This window comes from Lathamus discolor, chromosome 2 (genome assembly GCF_037157495.1).
Source record: "Lathamus discolor isolate bLatDis1 chromosome 2, bLatDis1.hap1, whole genome shotgun sequence".
In the NCBI taxonomy this organism is placed as follows: Eukaryota; Metazoa; Chordata; class Aves; order Psittaciformes; family Psittacidae; genus Lathamus; species Lathamus discolor.
Window position 1 is genome coordinate 58,885,680 of NC_088885.1, and position 23,351 is coordinate 58,909,030.

General features: G+C 39.4%; 1 long non-coding RNA gene across 1 annotated transcript; it reads right to left on the reverse strand.

Moving 5' to 3' along the window:
* Positions 1–276: 276 nt before the first annotated feature.
* Positions 277–19,092, reverse strand: LOC136009225 (uncharacterized). Its single transcript, XR_010610412.1, has 3 exons — positions 19,058–19,092; positions 18,676–18,733; positions 277–321 (listed from the first exon to the last, which is right to left on the reverse strand). It is a non-coding gene; the product is annotated as an uncharacterized LOC136009225 (long non-coding RNA).
* Positions 19,093–23,351: the final 4,259 nt, after the last annotated feature.

Consider the following 23,351-nt stretch of genomic DNA (forward strand, 5'->3'; position numbering starts at 1 on the left):
TTCTTTATAACAGAATAGAACCTAAAGGGAGTAAAGGTACCAGCTGCTCTACACAGTCTTTAATGAAAGATAGAAACCCAGCTAAAGCGTTAATTAAGTTTCTTCTGGTCATTCTGTAGCATTGGAAGGTCACACATGTAACGCAAGCTGGTTATTTTGGAACTCATTAGCTAATAAAGATGAATTACTCACAGAACTGGAATCTGATGGTTTCTGAGGGATCAGTGATCAGAGCCTGATAACAGTCCTTATAGGAAAATGGAAGTGTCTCAACCCATCATTTATATCCTTGGTATTTCTGAAAGGCCTCTTGTGTCTGGCCTGCAAAGATTAATAAGTAAAATTGATTCAGAGGAGGAAAAGCAAATGAAAAATATACAAGAGCTCTGGGAGTTTTTATTTAGATTTCTAAAGGGTGTGATTTTACAAGGACAGATGGCAAAGTAAAAAGAGATAGAGTCGGGAAATCAATATCAAATAAATTAAAAGAAAAAGAAAAGAAAAACAAAGACTAGAAGTGGGAGGTACACAGAGTAAAAATAATGTTTAAGAGCCTAAAGGATTCCTGTCTGTGAGGGCACATTTAAAAGAGCTTTTAAAGTGTATTTGAAGCAAAAGGGTAGAAGGAGTAAAACTGTATCTCACAATATAGAAAAGACAAAGCTGCACAGTAACACTGGAGAAAAAGTTAGAAAATATTTTGCACTGTGACAGAGTGAAAAAGCTTAACCTGTTCCTATTATCAAAAGGTGATTTGGTCTGTTGAACTTTCAACTGAGAAAGATCAGTTGAGATGCTGTTCTGCACAACATTCACAAGGTTGTTACTGAACTCAGTGCAGGGCTCATCAAGAGAAACTGCCCTGTGTTGAAGCAGGGTTAGGATTATTGATCTAGTGGTTCCATCGATTTTAAACCTTCTGGGAAGTTTGCTATCTACTGTGATTAAAACTGCTTTATGAACTGAAAATGGGAGCTAGTCACACCTTGAGGGCAGCCTATAAACTCTGAGGCTCGGACTTGAAGGAAGATGAATGACCACCTGAAGAAGAAAGATTACAATATAAAGGGATTTAAAGTAACTACTTGCACTTCCAACGACCAGACCAAGGGAGTACACGCAAGGAGTTTTGCTGAACCAGCAGAGGAGAATATCTTAGAACCCACTAATATCTTCATTTGCCGGAATCTGACAGTTTCGAGAATCCCAGAGTAGTAACTCACTAGTTGGACCATCCTTCCCTTCTTCATCCCGTAGCATCAGCTGGTTTCTCTGTCTCCCTTTTTTCCTCCAGACCAGTTTTATCTGACATAATATTTACACTTCCATCACAAACATTATTTTTTTCTCTAAGAAAGTGTTGGGGTTTGTACCAAATATTCCCTTTTCTTTCCTTACATCAAAAAGAAGGAATGGAGCACAACTTGCATTTCAGTTCTGCAGATGTGCTGTCTGAAAATGAAAACCATCTCACAAACAACAGCACTTTTCAACTACAATGAATTTGCACATTGAATGAGGAAAATAAGAGTGTAGAAATGAGCACAGAGGTTGATTTCTGAGACAAAAACATTTAAAGTGTACATACAGAAGAATCTAGCTAGAATGGTGCTGCAGCAATCAAAAATAAGAATGTGCTTCTGAGAAAGGCAAGCCTCAGCAGAAAAAAAAGAATACTTGTAGGTAAAGGGGCTGTACCCATATTAGTTTTCCATTAAATGGTGCAGGGAGACAAATGCCAATAGAGTGACCCAGATATGATTCTGGGTTAGCAGACTCTAGAAAGTGTATGTGTATATGCATTGCACACCAACCATGCAAAAACTCTATGGGAGGCTGGTGTTCCAGTCGGCAGTCAGTGACCATCTCCACTGCAATTACCATTGGTACAGAGAAGCAGAATGGATCAAAACAAGCCAGAGTGCTCTAATGAACTTGCTGAGTGAATGTACATCCTTCCTTGGCCAGCTCTTCAGGTAGAGCCTGGCAAGTCTAGAAGGATGTACAGAAGTCTGTAACTGTTTACTTGCATTACCTTCTGATCAGTGTGAGTTCAGGCAGTAAACAGTGAGTGTAAAAATATGAGGAAAGGTGATGTTGCAGCCAATGTTTTCAAGAGCTTTCTCATTCTAACTGATTTCATGTTTCAATTTTCTGCATGAGATGTTGTAATATCTTAAGCTGTAGTAGCAAGCTAGGAAAGCCAGTGATCTAAATTCCTTCTAAGTCTGTGACTTAGTCTGCCCCATGGACAACATATCTCCAAGGAAGTAGAGTCAATGGAAGGGAGAAACAGTTCTTTCTGGGAAAAGCCACTAGGCAGGAGAACATATGTGGGCTTTTGGCTGTTTGATTCCGAACAAAGCACTGCAGAATTATAAATTCTTAACCTTCTGCAAGAGACAGTTGTCCCTACAACATTGCTTAGTGAAGCAAAGCTAGTTTTCATGTATTTCCTTTTGCCACACACTATATCTAATTTATTAATTCTGCTTTCTTTACCCCAAATTTAACACTGTCTTAAAAAAATGTGATTATTGTTCTTCCAATCATCAAAAAACACTTTGTCCTTGTTTAGGTTGAACACTAATGTGAACACTGAGCATCATCAACAATGGAATGTGTTCAGATGTTACCAATTTTCATGACTATCTATTAGTGAATCAAAATGCATTTACATTGGGCTAGGACGACATGTAAGTGAACATGATTGTATAATCATGTCATAGAATCCTAGAATGGTTTGGGATGGAAGGGACCTTAAAGATCATCCAGTTCCAACCCTCGTGCCATGGGCAGGGACAAGTTCCACTAGGCCAGGTTACTCAAAGCCCTGTCCAGCCTGGCCTTGAGCACTGCCAGGGATGGGGCATGATCTGTTAAAAATCTCAAAGGATGATGGTAATCTCTCATGAAGTGCTAACTTCATATCTTGTGATCTTGTGGACATGCCTCTGCAGCTTCATAGGTTTGGTTATTCCTTTCTCACTGAAAAGAGTCTTACTGCACCAAACACTCCTTGTTTATGTTACAACAAAATCTTATTTTCTTCCTATCTTTGAATGCATCAAGTAAGAAAAAACTCCAAAGAGAGTTCAGGATGGGAAAGATGAGTCCAAGATGGTCAGAAATTTCCAGAGCTACAATACTCCTACAAATACTTGTCATGCTTTAAAAAAGCACGCTATTTAACATTGCTGTCAGAACACAAAAAAATGAAAGTTGTTGCAAATCACCTTAAAATCACAGGAATACTCCCAGGGAGTGAGGAGGCTGGAGCTAGGAAAACATGACTTTATTTGTCTTGCCAGTGGGGGAGGCTGTGGTGTGGTTAGGAGCCATATTCATGGCAGCTAGCAGAGACAGAGGATTTTTTTCCTTCCTGAACTCCTGGAATAACTCTGTCCCAGTCGTTTAATGCCGCGAAAAAGTGAATCCTCTGGTCAGTGGGATTGCTGAGCTGTTTGGGTTTATTTATCGCATTGCCTGACCTTCTGCCAAGCTTTATCCTTTATCGTGGCTAAGGCACAGCTGTGTAGTGAACTATGACCACATCCACAGAACCACAACTACCATCTTAAGATCTACAACTACAACTACCAACTACAACTTAAGATCTCAAGTTCAGTCGTGCAAACAGGACCTCCTGCCACTTGAGCTATGGAGCAACTGAAGGCAAAGGTATGTTGAGAAGATAGACTTAAGCACTTTGGCTGTAAGTGTGATCTGCACCAGAGCCTGTACATTTTTAGAAGTGACACCTTGCACCCATGCATGTTGCAATCCAGAACAGGCTGAATTCATGCCAGTTTGGAGTATTTGAAGAATTGTTCATCTTTATCTTCATTCTTTGGTATAAAATAACCTGAGAACTGATTCAATAAACAGATTCATGCAGAGGTCCAACAGTAGCTGGTGATATTTAAGCACTGATGTGAAATCAAGGAAATGTTTTGTTGAATTAGTTTTTCTTTCAAATGAGATGGGCATGCAAATCTTAAAGTTAAGCAAGGCAAGCTCTTTAGACTGCAGCTGAAGGTGTAGAGCTCCAGGGACTTTTTCTACTAAACTTCTGAGGATGAATAAGTATGATGGAGCTGGTAAAGACACAGGAACAACTATCTTCTTGGTTTTTACACCATTATGATCACAAAAAAGATCTAACATATGCTGACTTTTTACACAGCTTTCTTCCCTCACTCTCATAACCTCTGCTCCCACTGTCCACCGGAAACAAGAACAAATTTGACAATGGCTCTTGGTTTAAGCTAGGCATGTTTACAATTTCAGATTCAGCAAGATACAGCTTGTCCTCAGCTTAAATGAATCTCCCACCATAATAACATTTTTTTAAGGGCTCAAAAAGAAGCAAACTCAATGAACTTCTAATAGTTTGTCTTCTTGTGATGACTTTCAGTGGAAAGAGAAATCAGTGCAATGTCTACCATATGAAACTATTATATGACAAGCAGGTAGAAAATACAGATTGAAGATACTGAGTGATGCAGAAAAAAAACATCTCTCCCTCAGTATTGGTTTCTTCTCCATTCCTTGGAGATTTTTTGTGTATTGAAAAACCTCAGAAATCTTCATATTTAAGAAGGGACTCATTAAGTTTTATGTAGCCTAAATGCCTGCATGCACCTTGTACTGTTCATCACATCAAGTGAAGTAAACATGACCTGCTTGAAAACAGACTTGTTTTTGTTTTGATGTGTGAACAAATGAATTAGCATTCATTCTTCAGGGAGATGGGGAAAAGGGGGAAAGGGGCATGCAAACAAAGTGTGACTAGAAAGACCCTCCATGTGTCTGCAAAGTGATTCCGTTGGCACAAATCCTGTGTTTTGAAGTGGAAGCACCAAACTGTGACTACCAGAGTGAACCAGGCAAAACATGTTTGCTCCTCTATTCAACTGTTTGTTACAAGTCTGCAAACTGAAATTAGGAAAATATAGTCAAGGCTAGTGACTGGGTTCAGTATCGTTTCTCTGATAGGGGGCAGTGAGGAAAGCACAGAAGAAACAAGACGAGGGTAGATCTGCATTTCCCATGGTTGTATCCTACATGTTTGGGGAGGTCAGGAGTTTAGTACTGCCCAAGACACTAGATTTATGTTCCAGAAATTTCTCTAATCCCTCTTTAATCCCACCTATGAAGTAGCTTTCCATAACATCCTGCCATTCAGCTAGACATCTGAAATCCTGCAGACTTTCCTCCTGTCTTTTCTGGGGATATCTCTCCACTCTGAGCCCATTGGCTGCATTTTGCCTTCAATCTTTAAAGCATTCTTGCAGAGATCTTACCCTTTGGCCATGGATCTTGTCCTCCATCTATTTTTATAAACAGAAAGTCATTTATCTCCGTGATTCTCAGATTGCAGTCTGACAAATAATTGAATTACGCACTGCTCCTTAAAGGAATAGTCCTCTCCCCATTTTTTGTGCCACCATTATGACAGTACAGTAAGCCAGATCAGGGAATTGCTCTGGCTAAAAACTAACCAACTAACTCAGTCTATCTCACTACATAGCACTGCAAGGGCTCATAAAGGTACAAGGCGAAAGAATGAGAGAACTTTGTTACGAGAAAGAGAGAGGGCAAGCCCATGTTTTTCTTCAGTAAGAAGCACATCCTTGCATTGTGAGACTGCATGCTGAAACCATTTCCCTGCCTCCAGTACCTCTTTTCCATCATGACTTTTTTAGTAAGTCCAAAAGGACATGGACTTCCAAGCCTTTCCAACCCGGAAGCCACAAAGCCACCAGCTGTTTGCAGCCTGAAGGTCAATGTTCTCTAAACAGCATAGTTTTAGTCAGCAACCGGAAAACAACCTTGTATCAAAAAATTACTGTGGGAAGCTACCACTGCATGTGGGGCCCTAGCAGTCTGACATGCTGCTCTATCCCCTAGAAACTTCCCATCACTCATTTTTATTTGAGTGCTAAAGAATGTGGTTGGTCCATGCCTTGACAGCTCAGATAGCCTGTTCCAGTTGCAACCCTTGTCTTCCACAGCTGTCAGTCACTGATGAAACCAGGGTGGTGTCCACTGGTTAGCCGAAGTTGTGCTTTCTTTCTTTTGTATGGAAGGGCACCTTGCCACCATTTTTATTTCTATTTCAGACAATGGCTTCTTTCTGAGCACCTCAGCAGGAATCATCAGAAGTCACTGCCCTGCACAAAAGAAGAACGTGGCCAGTCATTTTTTCCAGGAACCGCAGAAGCCCAGATACCACCAGTGAACAGCCTCTGGGTGGAGAAGTGGTTCTCAGCTCCTGCAGAGCCCTGTGCTTTCTGGCTTCTCTATGGTAGTAAGTTAAATATGCACGGACCGTGCTCAGAGGCCAACTGGCAGTAAGGTCTCTGTGTGAATACACTTAAGCTCTGTTACTCCCCCAGAAAGAGATTTCTGATTCCAAACTGCCTTTTGTAAGCAGTTCCTGGCCTGTGCAAAACTAGGAGAATAGCACAGGCTAAGAGCTTTTCCCAATGTACATTTGTATGTTTGTATACAAGCAAACCACCCCAACAGGAGGGGAGAGAACCTAGCTGTAGGGCTCCTGTTGTGATGTTGCAGCTGCCTTCAGGGCTCTTGGTTCATTTTACATACCAGTTAATACTGATTCAGAACCAGAAAGTATCTCAGCTTTTCCGAGAGTGAGGAGGGACTGACAGACTGGAATTATTTACGTTTCAGCCCATGTTGCTGAAGAAAGTACAGAAGGTGTTTCTTGTACTCCAGGACTACAGAAAATAAAACTGATGTGCCAAAGGACAACAGTTTCCTCTCTTCCATGCTGCATGTTTATCTCATATTGTTTTAAGGGACTGTCACGTACACCATGTAGAATAGTTCAATAGCATGTACAACCATGTATCATTCAGAGATAGATTGTATGCCATTCTAGCCAGTGACCACAGACAAGCTAGAAAGCTATTCTGTCATCCAGTCATAGCTATATAAAAGTTCAAGGTCTACCCTACCTTGTTGAATGTTCTTTTTCTAAGACAGTGGAAAAAGAAGCCATTAATTTAATATGTTTTGTCCCATCTGCCTTAGCTCTGACTCTGAAAATAGCATAAACTTTCTTCCAGAGGTTCAGGCTATACTCCCTGTTCTAGCAGGAGAACTTAGATGTTTCATTTATATTAAACAATTAATGGAGGATTAATCACTCCTAAGGTCAAAAGTTTAAAGGGCAGTTTTTCCAGTCTTAAGAGAGTTATCAAAGATAGGTCAAGTTAACTGTCTTCTGAAGATGCCTTTTTCCCTTTCTAATCATGAAGGAAGCCAAGGTGATGAACTTGGAATTAAATACCTAATGCCTGTATATCTACCTTAGCAAAATAGACCTCTCTGTGCATATGCACAGTAGCTGGCATTAGGAATCATACTAGAGTCCTGTTTTTTCCCTAGGACTTCAACAAATTATTGAAATACTTACATGTACCAGGAGCTGGGTACTTTATAGCTCCTGTCTTGGGGTTTTGACTGTCTTTGGGCCACGTTTTCTCAAGTTTGGCGCAGGAGGACTGTGCAACCTCAACACAGTTCTGATGGACAATTAACATCAAGATGTGAGACAGTGCTTAAGAAATGACCACATATGGTAGGAAAAATGAAAACACAGACAGAAGAGTAAATTGGACCATAGCATCTTACTTAATCTTGAGATGAAATAAGACAAGATGAATCTCAGTTGATATGTCCTATAAACAAAGCAATACTATTAAACAATTTCATATCCTCTGTAGCTTTCCCAGGCTAGGTGGGTGATAGACCCCCACCAAGAGATGGGACAAACAAACCTTGCAGAATATATTTTTTCCTACCATCTAAGACCTTTGCATTGGCCCATATCTGCCAGGAATATTTGCTGGGTGAATGAAGACAGCTATGCTCATACAGGAAGAAACAACTTTTCGCTCTGGGCAGCTGTGGAGGTTCTTTTCGTGGGATCTCTTTCAACCTGCATTCCTACTAAAGGAAACTGTTATTTTCTTTCTCCCTCTGACATGGTATTGCCTCTCTGACTTTGCAGCACCATGGACCAGTCAGGATTGGTTGGCGGAACACAGCCCAAGGAAAACAGCAGATATTCTGCAGAGTTGCTCCAAAAGCAGAGACAAAAGGAATCACATTGTGATTGCAAGAGACATTGCAGCTGTAATAAAGCAGAGAAACGTGCTCTGTCTCTCAGCTACAGCTATTTTCCTTGCTCTTGATAAGATTTCAGATATTATTTTTTTAACATAGATATGTAAACTATACCAGTAGTTGCACTTGAGCCATTCACTTTTCGTATAGTTTTCATAGTCCATACACAGAAATAGACTTCTCAAAGACACAGAATAAATATGAAAAATTAATCAGATTCCTGAATGTCTTACAAATTCCTCTTCCTAACCCTGCAAATTCCTATTTCTCCCCATCTACTATAAAAAAGCCCTAGCCATTAGTTATTATCTCAGATAGAGTAACCTTGTAGATGTCTGAACTTGGATTAAATTAGTCCCACCTGTTGTCTCAACTGCGTAACCACCCCTTAGCACCAGTGGAGAAAGGTCTCTACCAAGCAACTCACCTGAGTTGACTTAAAAACCTATCTTACGATGGTTGACTTAAAAACCTATCTTCGGATTCAAAGGATGAACATCTTTGAGAAACACCTTCTCCATGTGCTGACCTTTAAGAATCTTTCTGTAGCTATATCTGGATAAACAACTACTTGGACAGTTCTAGTTATGAACCTCCTGCCCTATGTACTTTCCCAGTCCTACCAATGCCATGATCAAGAAACATGTAAAGCTATAAAAATAGCTACACGAAAAAGCTCCTGGGATGACCGTGGGCAGGGATGGACTATTTTGTCAGGGGTGATTAATGCTATGAATATATTATATTTGAGTGCATACTAATGAATGCCCTGCTCTTTCCATCCCAAGGGGCATGGTTTAAATCTTAGAATGTATTGTCCCAGCCAGAAAAATGGTTAGTCACCCCAGAGCTAACCAGCACGCAAACTGTGTTCACAACCAGGAGACAAGGACACAAGCAAAACAGTGTGCCAACATATTATGCTTAGTCCAGCAAAGTGAATATTGAGCGGGAATATAAATACATGGGAGAACTCCCACCAGGAAAGGAGTTATTCATTTATTCTGAAAGTCATTACTGGCACAGGAAAAGAGGTTAAAGATTGACCCAGCATAAACTCAGGCTAGAAGGCAGAGGCAATTTTGAGTGACTGGAGCAGTTTGGTTCCACTCTAGGTGATACTGGGTCACAATGTGACCAATGCATAACTTTATACATCTTAAACAGGGTCTTTAGAGCATTTGGCTGACACATGGGAGAGAGACAGACATTATTTTGTTTGGATAGAACTTCTGGAGATCTATAAATCAAAAATAATATCCATGTTATTTGGATATGGTTAAACAAATCTTGTGTTTAGTCATAAAACAAACTAGACTTTGGTCAATCTCTGCCAGCTGCATTGCATCTTATTTTACCAACAGGATTCAAGAACAGCACATATTTATGTGTCTTTAAGTACATTCTTGCTCCTTGCAGAGGAAGATACAAAAGAGTTTAGCCTCCAGCTCAGCAGACCCAGATGTAAAACCCTGGCTGGAACCCTTTGTGTCCTTGATCAAGTTCCCTTTGTCTTTTATCAACCTTATCTACCTGTACAGACATGGCCAGAAGAAAAGCATAGGTCAAAATTATCTGAAGGGTTTGAAGCTTTCAATCTAACATCAACATCAACATCAACAATCTAACAAGGCTACCCTCTCAGTTATAGATATATATATATATTAGATATATATATATATTAGACATATAACTGTCTTGTAGGATCTGTCTTCTCTCTGTATCCATTTTGGCCATTTTTCTGATAGGATTGAAAGCGGGAGCACACAAATCTGTGAGCACACAAATCTGTGAGCACACAAAACCTGCCCACATATGCTACCTGACAATCAGCATATAACAGAGGACTCTCACAAAAGCCAGTATGTGCTATGAACTCACCCTCAGCTGCATCCTATTCCTACCCTTTTTTTAAGAATTTCAAGTATTCCCGGGCACACTAAAGTCTTAATAGCAGCCTGCTTAGGGTTCCTTTTTGATTCTTCCAGTGCTTCTTTACTTTAGCTCCTGTTTGTATTGTTCAGAACAATACGCCCAAAAAGGAAGACAAACCTGACGTTTTAAAAGATGCTGTTGTGTATGCTGCAAGAGAACCTGGGATTCATCTAAATGGTGGGCTTGAGGTGCAAGAAGGTCTGATATGGCTGAATGCTATAGATTGCAAAAAGCAGCTTGTATCAGTGCAGCTTCAGGTCAAAAACAAAATAAGAGTGCAGACATCCATTTTACCTAAGTCATTACCTGAGATTCAGTACATCACACCTCAGACAGCGATGCTGGGATTCAGCTCCAGATTCATGAACCACATTCAAGGCTTGCTCTTACAGCCTTATATTGTCAGTGATGGGAATCCAGCCCTTCTAAGTGTGATTTATCTGACCTATGTCAGATGTCTGCTTTATGGAGACATAAGAAATGATAGCAAACAACCCCAATATCTCAAGTTAAAACCCCCACCAGAATATGCAAAGGGATGGAGTCATCCTTAAATAACTGAGCAAAGGGGGAAACTTGTTACTGGGAATGTTCTGCTTGAAAGATTTTTTTCTCATTACTACATTTTAAAGTTATTACATTTTAAAATGTAATAATGAGTAATGAAAAATTGGAGGAAGGGCAAAACTGTTGGTAGCTTTATACATTATGAAACCACCACCCACAGGAAATATGAATTATATTTCATACTTATTCTGAGAATGGACTATTTTGTGACCCTGTGGCTGGTTCTCATTCTTCTAGATGAATTCCTGTCTAGGTTTTTACTTTACTGGATACCCATTAAAATAGCATTTATAGTTCAGTTAAGAAAAAAAAGTACCTCTATTAATTTTTAAACTACTTTCTACCACCCCCAATCCCTTCCAACAGATTTAATAAAAAAATAAAAAATATTAAAAAGAAAGAAGAAAAGAAAAGAAAAGAAAAGAAAAGAAAAGAAAAGAAAAGAAAAGAAAAGAAAAGAAAAGAAAAGAAAAGAAAAGAAAAGAAAAGAGAAGAGAAGAGAAGAGAAGAGAAGAGAAGAGAAGAGAAGAGAAGAGAAAAGAAAAGAAAAGAAAAGAAAAGAAAAGAAAAGAAAAGAAAAGAAAAGAAAAGAAAAGAAAAGAAAAGAAAAGAAAAGAAAAGAAAAGAAAAGAAAAGAAAAGGAAAGAAAAGAAAAAAGAAGAAAAAAAAAGAAAAAGCTGCTTTACTGCAAGGATAGTTAAACTTTAGCTTCAAAAGAAAACTGAACCACAGTTCATCTGTGAAAAGACAAACATAAAATAAAGTGTTGTAGCAATTAGCATGTCAGATTCTTTTTTAAGGTGTCTGGAGCTGCCCATGGTTCTCTAGGTCAGATTATGCCAAGAGAGGGTCTTCAGAAGAGCTGGTCTAACTTTCGGTTGTTAATGAGGATGGTTTAGAGGGATTTGATCCATTTCCACTCAACTTCTCTATGCCACAATTTGCTCATTCTGGAAAAGTACATTTGCTTGTAGCTTCTGAACATTTAGAAACAGTGGATAGATGTCCAGTCTGCAGGACCATGGGTACTGGTTGCATGCAGTTGGTCTACGTGTACACAAGCTTTAACACATCAACAGCCTCCCTGCATGTGTGATAGATGATGCATACACCCATATTTCTGCAAAGATTTTCATAGATGTAAGAACAGGAATCCTAAGTGCAATTCCCAGCATTATGAGATGAGAATGGCAGTGTGTGGCTGCATATTCACCCCTTCTTTAAATCAGATGGCAACCACAACTATTGTTATGAAAAGCTGCAGCGGTAAATGCTTATTGCACTTACCTTGAAAATCGCACCTTACCTCTTCATCCAGTGCAGGTAAACTTGGGATTAATTGTACTTTCCTGTAAGGCAGCTAAAAGCAAAGCATCTAGTCCCACTAAATGTTTCCAATTACTGTGAAACAGTATTTTCAGGATCTTCATTACAAAAATAAATAAATCTTTGCTCCAACTGAACCAAATCTAGTTTGTTTTCATCATTTCTTATTTTGTCTTGAAATGAAAACAGCAAGTTTTGACCTGCTCTAGTTACATTATTTCTTGCTTTTGTATTTAAACTTTGTTCCCCAATCACCATCAAATGTGACCACTGTAAATACCATGATTCATAACTCCTGCTATGGAGATCTTCAGCTAAGAGCATTTTCCTTTTCTAAATGTCTTGTGTTTCAGTCTCTTTACTACAGGATAATTTGAAGTGACATTACCTCATTTCAGTTCCCTTCCATACATGTTACTTGTTCCTATAATAGCTTGAATGCTACCAAAGGTTGACAATATTTATTTATTCCCATTTTCTGCAAGCTGTATAAGGCAAACCCAATGCTGTATGATGTATGTAAGCCTAACTGTTGCAGCAGATGGATATTCAAGAAGCTTTAACATATTCAGTGACCTTGATAAGAGTACAACTGTCTCCCAAGAGATGCCAGAAACTGTGCTGGACCATAAATTCAACATGGATTGGGTATCTCAGAAAGAACATTTGTACATGACTGCACATTTACAATTCTAGCTTCAACCTACACAGACTTTAAGGTATTTCTCTTCTGGCATACAAGATGGCATTGAGATCTCCCTTGTCTGGGGGAACCAGCTCACACCTCAGCTGAATTGCTATGTCGACTTTCAGGTTATGCACTTCAAGGAACACATAATGAACAAACAGGAGAAAAAAGGTAATGATCAAAGGTTCAGTCTGACTGAAAAGTCTGGGTTTATTCAGCATTCGGAAGAGAGAACTGAAATGAGATATTCTATGAGGTTCTTTGTACCTGCCCTTGAGCATAACTATCTGAACTCCAGTCCTATCTCTCATTTTCTTTTTCTGAGCAGTTTAGAGCAGCACTTGTTCCTTTCCTTGCAACTTAGTATCCTCAAAGTCCATTGAGGAATGCGCATTTTGCAGCTCATCTGTGCCAAGCCACTAGTCCAAAACCTGCTGCTGCCTCCCCTAGAAGGAATAATTCCACTCCCTGGCGTCAGTGTAGGCTGTGATCCTCTGGGATCTCCTTTGTTTTCTTCACCATTTCTCCTTCTCATCCCTATTCTCCTCTAGATAATCCGTGTCTAAAAAAAAAACAACTCCGAGTATGGTTAACTGTCATTCTTGCTTTAAAAAATATAAGAGAGCAATTCCTCTGCGTTTATCTGGCAAAAAGTTGTCTGTGATTCCCCCATATTTCATTTCCTACTTCAACAGTATAGGAAAAATAAATTATATATAGAAAAAACGGCATATGCATCTGGTCACAAGAGGAAGAACAAAAGTTATTGATGAAGCAAGTCCCAGATTATCCAAAAAAAACCCATGGGATGGTGCTGAGACTGAAATAGTTTGTGCTGAGCAAATCCTGCCAGGAATGAAAAAAGTGTAAAATACCCTAGATCTAATTCTGCAGGGTGCTGAGCATGCTTAGCTCTCGCTGGAGGTAATGGGAAAGTACATAGAACCTAACGTCTCATGCACATGGGCCTGACACAACCCTCTGCTGACAGTAACTCAGAAAAACCTTGTCATCTTGATTCAGTAGCTCTATCCACATTCCAACTGTTGTCTCTTTTGAGTCATTACTCTGAGCATGCATTCACCGTGATCAATCCACTGACTTCAGTTTTATATGTGTGAAAATTAGAACAGAACTGGAATAAAGCCTTTATAAAAATCTTTTGAGCAGACAGTTCTGCTACTGGACCCCCATTCAAAGACCATGTCATTTGGGGGAAAATTCATCATCTTGGAAGAGTGTACAACATTTAATTGTAGCGAAAAACAATGGAGCATATCACTTTGGACTCCTCAATCCTTGTTTGGACTTCTCTGTCTTTGAAAACATTTTTGCCTTCATTTCAGTGTTGTTTGCAAAATTATTTAAGAATGTTTTCCTGTGCTTGCAAATAATTTTAGGTTCAAATTACCCTTGTCTAAATTCTGCTAAACACAATGAGAAAATTACTCACTCATTGGGTGTTCATTACCTACCCTGTGGTTTGGCGTTTGCTTTAGTAAACCATCTAACTATTTTCAAGGTGTTTTTTAACCCAAGGTTTCCTTAGATTTGTGCATCTGTATTACTTAAAAAGAAACCCTTCCACATACGTGGAAGAGCAAATGAATGCTAGCAGTCATTCTCTAAATACCTTTTTACGGCAATCAGAAAAGTGTTATCAGTATACTTCTGGAAATATATAAAAAGCAACTCTTAATGCAACCCTGACATGAAGGAAAGAAATCCACACAGTCAACACTGCACTCTTTCTTGTAAAGACCTTGTCAGGCTGATAAGTTGCTGTAATGGCACAGAGAAAGAATTAATATAATTCCGGGAAAAGGAGTGAATAGTAGAAGGTTTGTATATAATAATGTAATTGAAATGCATTATAAAAAGGAATGAGCGACAGATAATTTTGTCTGTGTGAGGATCATTGTAACAGCACAAAATAACTGTATTTTGATAAGGCTGTTAAAAATCTGAAGAAAGTAACAACAGCAATAATTTTTTTTAAAAAATACCTGATTTTTTGATAGCCCATTACAAAACTCTCTCCATATCAAAAGTGCAATAGGACAGTAGGATGATCAGGAGGGCAGCTAACAAAGTTTGAATGGAACTAATGAAGTCTGGATGGAACTAAGCTCAGGCTTTGCAGTGTCTGGGGGTTCATCAAAGACATCCAGCAAACTCTGACAGAGCCAGTGTCCTTGCACTTACATGGCCTGCCTCCTCCATATTTAGAAAGTGTGAAACACTTCTGAATTGAGCTTTGCTTCACGCTCTATTCCTACAGCTTCTTTTTAAAATCAGCCCACAATTCATGTAATTAGTGTAACAGAGGAAAGGTTGCTTAGAAGATTTAAATACCAGAAGCCCTCCAGATGGACTTTAACTCACTAGTGTACACGACAGGGGAAGTTTCCCTCTATGATGCTATAGTGGTGAGATAAACATTTTCCTCTTTGACTTTCTGGATTTATTGCATCCAGGGTGTTGGCATGTGTTTTAGAGTAAATTCCCAAAAACAGGGTTATGCTGCAGCAATTCCAATGGTTCGGGGTTTGTTGGGAGAGGTGATGCTAATTAAAAGGGTAAACTAAAATACATAACCTTCCCAAATGTGGTAAGACATTTTATGATCACAGTTGGTCAGAGTGCATTCTTTATGAGCCCATGATGCGCTTGACATTGTGCAAGGCATATCTGCCACCAGAGTAACAGCTTATTACAATTAACAGATCACAGTTCAGCTCCAACATTTGACCTCTGTGTTTCAGGTCAAAGCATTTTAGATTGCTTTCTACAATGGATGAATTTTATATTAAACAAAACAAGAAAACAAAAAAAGAAAACAAAAAACAAAAAAGCTGAGGAAGTTTGTCATTGAGAAAGATGGTTTGAAGCAAGAATTAAGTCCTGTAGAAGCTTTAAGAGCAGAGGACCATGCTCTTAAGTAACAGAGAAAGTAGAGTTAGTGGGAAACATAGAGCAAGGAGCTGTGAGGAGGGTTAAGATGACCTTGTGTCCTTGACACCAACAGCTCTATCCCACCCTCCAAGTGCTCCAGAAGAAAGAGTTCTCCTCCCTGCTGACATGCAATTATCCTGTTCACCCAGCTCACACACAGAACTGCTCATCCCCCTACCAAAGGTAAAAGAAGAATCACAGAATCCTAGAATGTTTTGGGTAAAGCTCTTCCAGTTACAACCTTCCACTAGACCAACTTGCTCAAAGCCCAGTTCAACCTGGCCTTTAACACTGCCAGGGATGGGGCCGCCACAGCTTCTCTGGACAACCTCTGCCAGAGCCTCATCACCCTCACAGGGAAGAACTTCCTAATATCTAACCTAAATCTACTCTCTCCTAGTTTTCCCAGTAAATTTGCACATTCTGAGACCCATGAGGCCTTTGAAATAGTTACCGCCCTCCCCCAGAGGGGACCTGGAGCTGAGCAACATGCAACCGGTTCATCCTTCCCATGAGCTGTAAGGATCCTACGGTCATCACTAAACCTGATGCAGGGCACAAGTGGTCAAAACAGAGATCTTCGGGAATGTCAAGAAAACAGAAAAGCCTCTATTTATAAAAGCTTTTAAAAGAGATTTCCTCCATTACCCTTCAGTGGAGTTTCACTAAACCTTTGAGTTTTTCTCTTTTGCCTGTGCAATCACAGTAGGATCATAGAGAAAAGTATTTCATTTCTGCATGATACATTTCTGTTTAAAAGGAAAAAAATACCAGGGGCATTAGCTTATACCATACTCATGTTAGGATTGTACTTACTCTTCAGGACTGTTGGCTAGCAACAGACCATACATTCATTCATTTCTGATAAGGCAACTGTGCTCTTTCTTTTTCATCATCCTCAGCAGGGAAGGGAACACCACGGGTCATAAACTTCCTAGTATTTCACAAGCACTCTGGGATTTCAAAACTGCTTGTCACAATATTGTAACAGCTTTGTAGCTATAGCAGGCTTGGAGTAGTCACAACACTTGATGCTGGTCAGAGAGAAACACTTGTTCCATAATATAAGTCAAGTGACTTGTTGGTATATCACCTGAAATTGCAACAGGCAAAGAGGATGGACAACAGCCATACTCCATCCAGCTACTGTACAACAGAGGCCCTCTCTATCATGTATCATGTATCTAACAGTTCAGGTAGCCTCCCACAACATTTACTCCAGAGATATTGCTACAGTCTTTACATTTCTGTATCTTTGGCATGATTTCCCTCAGAAAATCCAACCACTTAACTGCCTAGAACAGTTGCTTAAGAGCAGAGACCGGAAGAATACCTCATCCCCTAAAATACAGGTCGTTTCACTCCAGATTACATTTTGCCCTTAGTGCAAGCCCATGTATTTTCAAATGACCTTACCAGTGAAGGTTCCTTGAAATCCAAGACATGCTTATCTATGAACTCTCCTGCCTTTGAACTCAGTGAACCAAGGGGGTGGAAAAACATTTTCTTTTTATCAGTTTTCAATGTTTGGCCTCCACAGCATTGTCCTTAACCCTTGTCGTTATTTAGGAGTTGCATATTATATAAGAGTGTGGCAAGGAAAGACAAGGGTTACTACAACAAAATAATGCACTAACTTCTCTGCTGGGTTCATCGCTATATCTCTGCTGATGGCTTTCTCATAAAATGAGGAAAACAAATCTCTAAGGAGAATCACATTTGAAGGTCTAAATGAGGCCTGCAGTCTGGCATATACCACCCTTTATGGGGGCTACTGCTGGTCCCTGCTTTCATCTCTTTTCAGTAGTTGAGTTTGCAAAAACTTGGTATTTTCTCAGGTTTCTTGGGACTTGTCCACATGGGGAGGCAGATCAAAGTAGCTCCAGGATCACAACTCTGGTGACTGAAATGTGGTGCCTGGTGCCATTTGAGATCCACTTAGGGGATCTTGAGGGATTTTCTCAGCATGAGAAAGTAACCCTGATAAGAACAGATATAAATTCATCAAAAGGTAAAAATATCTTACTAAGGCATCTATAGAAGGCCTTCTATGTCATTTCCAAAAGAAGATAATCACAACAATTTCAAATCTTCTATTTAATATCTTCATGAAAAAAGCCTATCATGACTTTGTAATTATGTATCCTACAACCCAGTTTGTGGACTTAGATATATTACCAGCTTGTTTTGGACATGACATTTTTCTTTTCCCCCAAGACATACCAAATCCTGTTTCCTAGAAAATGAGGTCAGAAGGTATCCCTGGAAGTACATGGTCATCACCAAATGAAGGCCAAGTCTAATAAGCCCTTCCCACCATAACTACCTCTCTGTTCTAAAAACTCGTAGTGATAGAAGCTATGTGGTCCTCTCCTCAGTTTTGGTATTACATTATTCTTTTGTTAGAATGTTTTCCTGATCTTGTATTCGAATCTTCTTTATTACAGCTGAAGTCCATTGTCCATCATTCACATTGAGAAACATGGTGATGGGACTATTTCAATCACATCTTTTAAATACTTGCATGGTCTTCTGATCCCAGACAAAATCAGACTCACAACAACCTTGCTCAGGCCAAAAATGCACAGAGGTATTTTGACAGGAAAGGTATCACAGCAATACTGCGTTTATTACAGAAAGAAAAACAACCCCAAAACAAAAAACCTAAGAAACCCATCCAAAACCAACAAAACAAGGAAAAAATAGTAATCCAACAACAACAACAAAAAACAGAACAAACCGAAAAACCAACAAAAAAAACCCTGAAATAATATCAACCTAGCGACCTTATGAGTTCCTAGGGTTAAACTCTACAAGTATAATCTGTTAATATATAGCACTAAAATGACCTTAAGTCTGCCTTATATGAGCAGTAAGCATCTACTTCTGTTTAAGGTGTGTTTTGAGTTTAAGGTGTCCCTTCCCTTTCATTCCGTTCCTTTCTCTTTTTCCTTTTCTTCCTTTCCATCCTATAGCAGTCTTCTTGTCAGTGAAACCTTTTACAGTTAGACTTTCTCAAAAGTCTTCCCATCACATATACTCACAATTTCCATCTGGGTGAACTTGAGTTGCTGAAATCAACATTGCAAACATAGGTGACCACTAAAAAAAAATACAAAAAATATGTTTAAGAAAATTTCATTATAGGATTGGGATTTTGGGCTTCTCTAATTTTCTTTTATAACATGGTTCTAAATTAGGCTTTCTCCACTCAAAGTCAGCGGACCACATTGCAGTGGCATGATTACAGCTTCTTCATCCTTCAAAACATATAAATTTTATTTAACTTTGGCATGGATGTAAGGAAGCAATTTCTGCTTTAATCAAAAGAGACAGAAAGAGAAAAGAAGATCTTCAAACAGTAGAAGTTACAAACTTCTGTTTCCTGCAGTTCCATCCTATAGTTTCTTTAGTGACTTATATTACCTTGCAGCCCCTCACTTAGGGGTGGCTCGTTTGGATTTTTTCCTCTCCACTCAGGCAACCTATTTTCACAAATCTTACAATGACTTAATATTTACAGGACTTTCATCCACCTGTTAAATTTATTTAAAATTGAGCAACAGGTTCAAAAGTTACTGGGGCAGGGACTGAGGGACCTGACAAGCAGACAGATGGATGGGTAAAACCACATTTTGAATAGAATTAAATATGTGCAAAGTTATAAAAAAAATGTGATAAACACGATTGTTTTGATGAGGAAAGATAATTGATACACATTTTTCTTGTATTCATGAATGCTCTAAGGAATTTTGCCTTCTTTTTTTTAACCAGTCCTTGCCAGTCTTTGCCATTTACGAGTCCTTGCTTCATTTTTTTGATCCATCGGCAAAGTAATGGCAATAGGATTCTTTCATCAGCATATAAATGTCCCCACCATCCTTGGGTTTCACTAATCATACCATTTTTTCACAGCAGCCTCTCACCCAAGCATATATAGAACACCACTGGAACAGCACAGCTTCCAAGACTGAGTGTTGTATTTTGCTGAAATAGTGAAATGCAATACCAACTGCTAGATATAAAACAGAGATGTCAGGATTTGAATCACCTCATTTAGCTGTCTAGAAATTACGTATCACATCTAAAGCAGTCATCCAGGCTCCCTCTAGAGTTCATGAAGAGAGATCAGGTTCTCCACAGAGCAGCCCACCCAATGCAAGGGTAGGTTTGTAGGGTGAATCTCCCTCTGGTACAATACCTACATAACAAGTTTAGACTAGATGCCAGTATTTAAACGTTTAAATTTAAGTGAGTTGGATCCCATTTACTACAACACTGTAAAACCTTACAAAACATGAGTATCAGAGATACTGTGAAACCTAAGGTCGAGAAATCAGTGACTTGGCCAATCGATTATCCAAGCCTGTTGGACCTGTACCTTATTCAGGCAAGGGGAGAGAAATGACTGGCGCAACTGCTGTTGGGTACCCAAGTAACCAGTTCAAATATGAGACTTAGTGATGAATCTGGAGCATTTTCTGGATTCCGGCCAGAGCCTTAATCACAAAGTGGTCTATCCCTAGGAAATTAAGTCATGAGTGTTCCCCTTAAGTGGAATGGATGCGTATATTTATTTAAAAAACAGGCAAAGAGTGACATCAGGATAGCACTCATGCCTTACTCAACCTTGCAAGTGTTATTTCCTCTTAGAACAATGAGTCACTTTTGGAACATGATCATAGATGTTCCTCTCAGGTAGGCTACAGAGAGGTGTCGTGTTAGGTATGCAGGAATCTCATACATCCCGTGTCTCCAGCACTAAAAACCTTCCTTGGATGAGAAATCAAAATGCATCATTGTCTACTAGCACACAGTAGCCTCAGCTGCAAGAAGCTTGGATGATTCCCACATTAACTCACTGGGTAACATAAATTGGGCATTATGCTAAGATGGTCAACAGATAGTAAGAAACGGGGGGGGGGGGGTAGGGTGTGGGGGCTGGGGGTTATAGGGTTATCTAATACAGAGTCATTGCTTTAAGAAACCAGGCTAAAAGCTATGGCAAATAAAAACTGGAATAGAATAAAATAGTTTTCACAGAAGCTGACAGATAGGATTCACTGAACTGAATATTGGTTGTCTAAAATATAAGCTTCTACTTTCTGCAAATTGTGCAGACTATATGCTCAAAGATATTGCCAAAGCATTTTGCCTCACCAAGTCACCTTCTAGAAATGCTGACTCCCTCCACAGACTCAAGAGCCTAGAGTTACATCTGCCACTTTAACTGGAGATGTAACTTTTAGACGTAATCTCAAGCAAGATAGACTAATCTTTGTGTAGTAGCACCACATCAGTGAATGAAGACCAAAAAGACTCCTCCTTTGTTGGTTTTAAATCTGTTAGTAAACATAATGTCTTCTTTTCCACCTTCAGGAATGCCATGGCTGTTGCAGGAGAAAGAGCTGAGCAGCTTTTCATTTGTGGTTAATTCCATGTGAAGAAATCAAGCCATGCAGAGACTATACCTTCACTTTAGATGCCTGAATCTCAGACTGAATGTCTTCTCTAACTTTAGCTGTCTTAATATGCAAGTTAAATCCCATCTTGTCCTACAGGAAGTCTTCCAGGAAGGGGGGTTCTTAGTTTTTTTGGGTTTAAAGTCATTCAAAATCCTAAAGAAGGGGCTTAGTTTCTTGGTGGACCTTTGCGTTCTAGGAAGGTGAATGACCTGAATAACCTCTATACTCATTCAGTAAGTTGGTGGCAATTCTCTGCAGTCTCTGACCATAACTCAATCCAATACAAACAAGTTTTTCTCTACCATTTAATACAGCTTCCCTCTTCTTTCTGGAATTCTTTTTTACATAATACATAAGGAAATATATACGACTCTGTATTCAAGTAATAATCTAAACTTCTGCTTTCACTATACCTAATGGAGTTAATTTGGGACCCACTCCCCTTGGATGGACAGAGACCATCTTTTTCACTGTGGCCCAAATCTGCTCAAGGCCGATTTATACTCACCAGTGACAAAATTGTTCTTTAGCTCACACAGCACTTTTCCCTTCCACCCCTCACTGACTCCCCTTGTCTCATCTCAAACCCACAAAGGTTTATGGTCTAGCCTGAGATGTTCTGCTTGACAGCCACAGTTCAGGTACTCACCAGCTTAAACAAGTTTTTAGAGCTGCCTCCTTGGATGCACTTGTGCGTGCTGGTGGACTCTACCCTCAGGAAGGCAATGAAATGCAGATTTTTAGCAACCAGTGCAGATTTTTAGCAACCAGCACAGATTTTCAGCAACCAGCACTTGGACAAGTGGTTTAGTGAATTGCTAGACACTGATTCACCTCTTCTGGAAATGGCTTAGTTCCAACCAGTTGAAAATCTGCAGGCAAAACTTAGTTAAAAATTGCTGTCATCTCCTAGAAATGTTGGATCAACTTTCTATTTCAAGACTCTTCTGTCCATGTAGCAATTTCCCTACTGACTGCCTTCTGTTTTTTTCCAAGACTACCTCCTGGGAATAGGGATCTTGATCTTTATCATCTTCGGCAATCAGAAACTCTCTTGAAGTTAATAAGCGTGTAGTGCCTTCAACTGGAGTCTGAGCAGCAGCAAGGGACAGACAGTAAAAATGGGATTAATTTCACCAGACTTCAGCCATTGACTTGTCTAGCTGAGACTAATCTTCTAGTCTCCCCCTAGAGTCATCAGAGAAAGAAGACAACACTGTCTTTCATTTCTACCCAAAGATAAGCATCTGAAATATCCTAGGAAAGTATCTTTAAATGGCTAAATTTAAAGAGATAGGTATTTCTATATGTTGGCCAATCTTCATATTATTTTCTGTACTCCAGGAAATCTCTTTCTTCTCAGCTAAATATTTGTTCCTCTCTGAAAGTTAGGCATGTAGCAATCTCGCTGTTATGTTTGACACATTTCCTCCTCATGCACATTTCTGACATAGTGAATTTGGGGTTTTCTCGCTATTCCCTGCTCTCTACCAATACTATTTGGCATAAATAAGGTTCTGTTTGTCCTTATTATCTTCTTGCCACTGCACATGCATAAGTTTATACAAATAGATGTTCACATACGAATAAAATCTAGACATATGCATGTGGAATCTAGACATGACTCAGTTTATCACATTATTTGGCAAAGGAGGAGGAGGAGAGAAGAAATCCCAGAGATGTTCAGCCTTGTTCCAGTCTTCAGAACCAACCCAAAACATCTCTGTTTAAAACTTTCCACTGAAAAAATTTCTACTGCAGTATATAAACAAACTAATAAATGCAACTGCACAGCACATGGGGCAATGACATTGCTCTTGCACAAGGAGGCTCTGAAATTTTAACATTTGTTTTCCTCCCAAACTGGAACAAAGTCAACATATTTAAACTTTCCTGGAGGAAAACATTTCAGTTTAGAAAGGTCAACTTTTCATCTCAACACGCAAGATTGACATCAACAGACCGCTGAAATGCTTCCCTTTCATTTCACATTACCCATTGAGTCAAGCTAGTGCCACATAGAAGATGTTGCTTTGGGTCTCTCATTCTGCTATGAGCCCTCTGGACTCAGTTGTTTGACAGGGCTCCTTCTCCAACGATGCATAGCATCTTTTGCTTTCCTTTCTTTGTTGCCCCAAATGTCCGGAGCTCAGACAATAGCACAGTGCTGTCAATATGATTAAAAATTTTCTGTGACTTTATGTATATAATAACGGGATACAGTACTGGCTTCTTGCCTAATTCTGACCATCCAC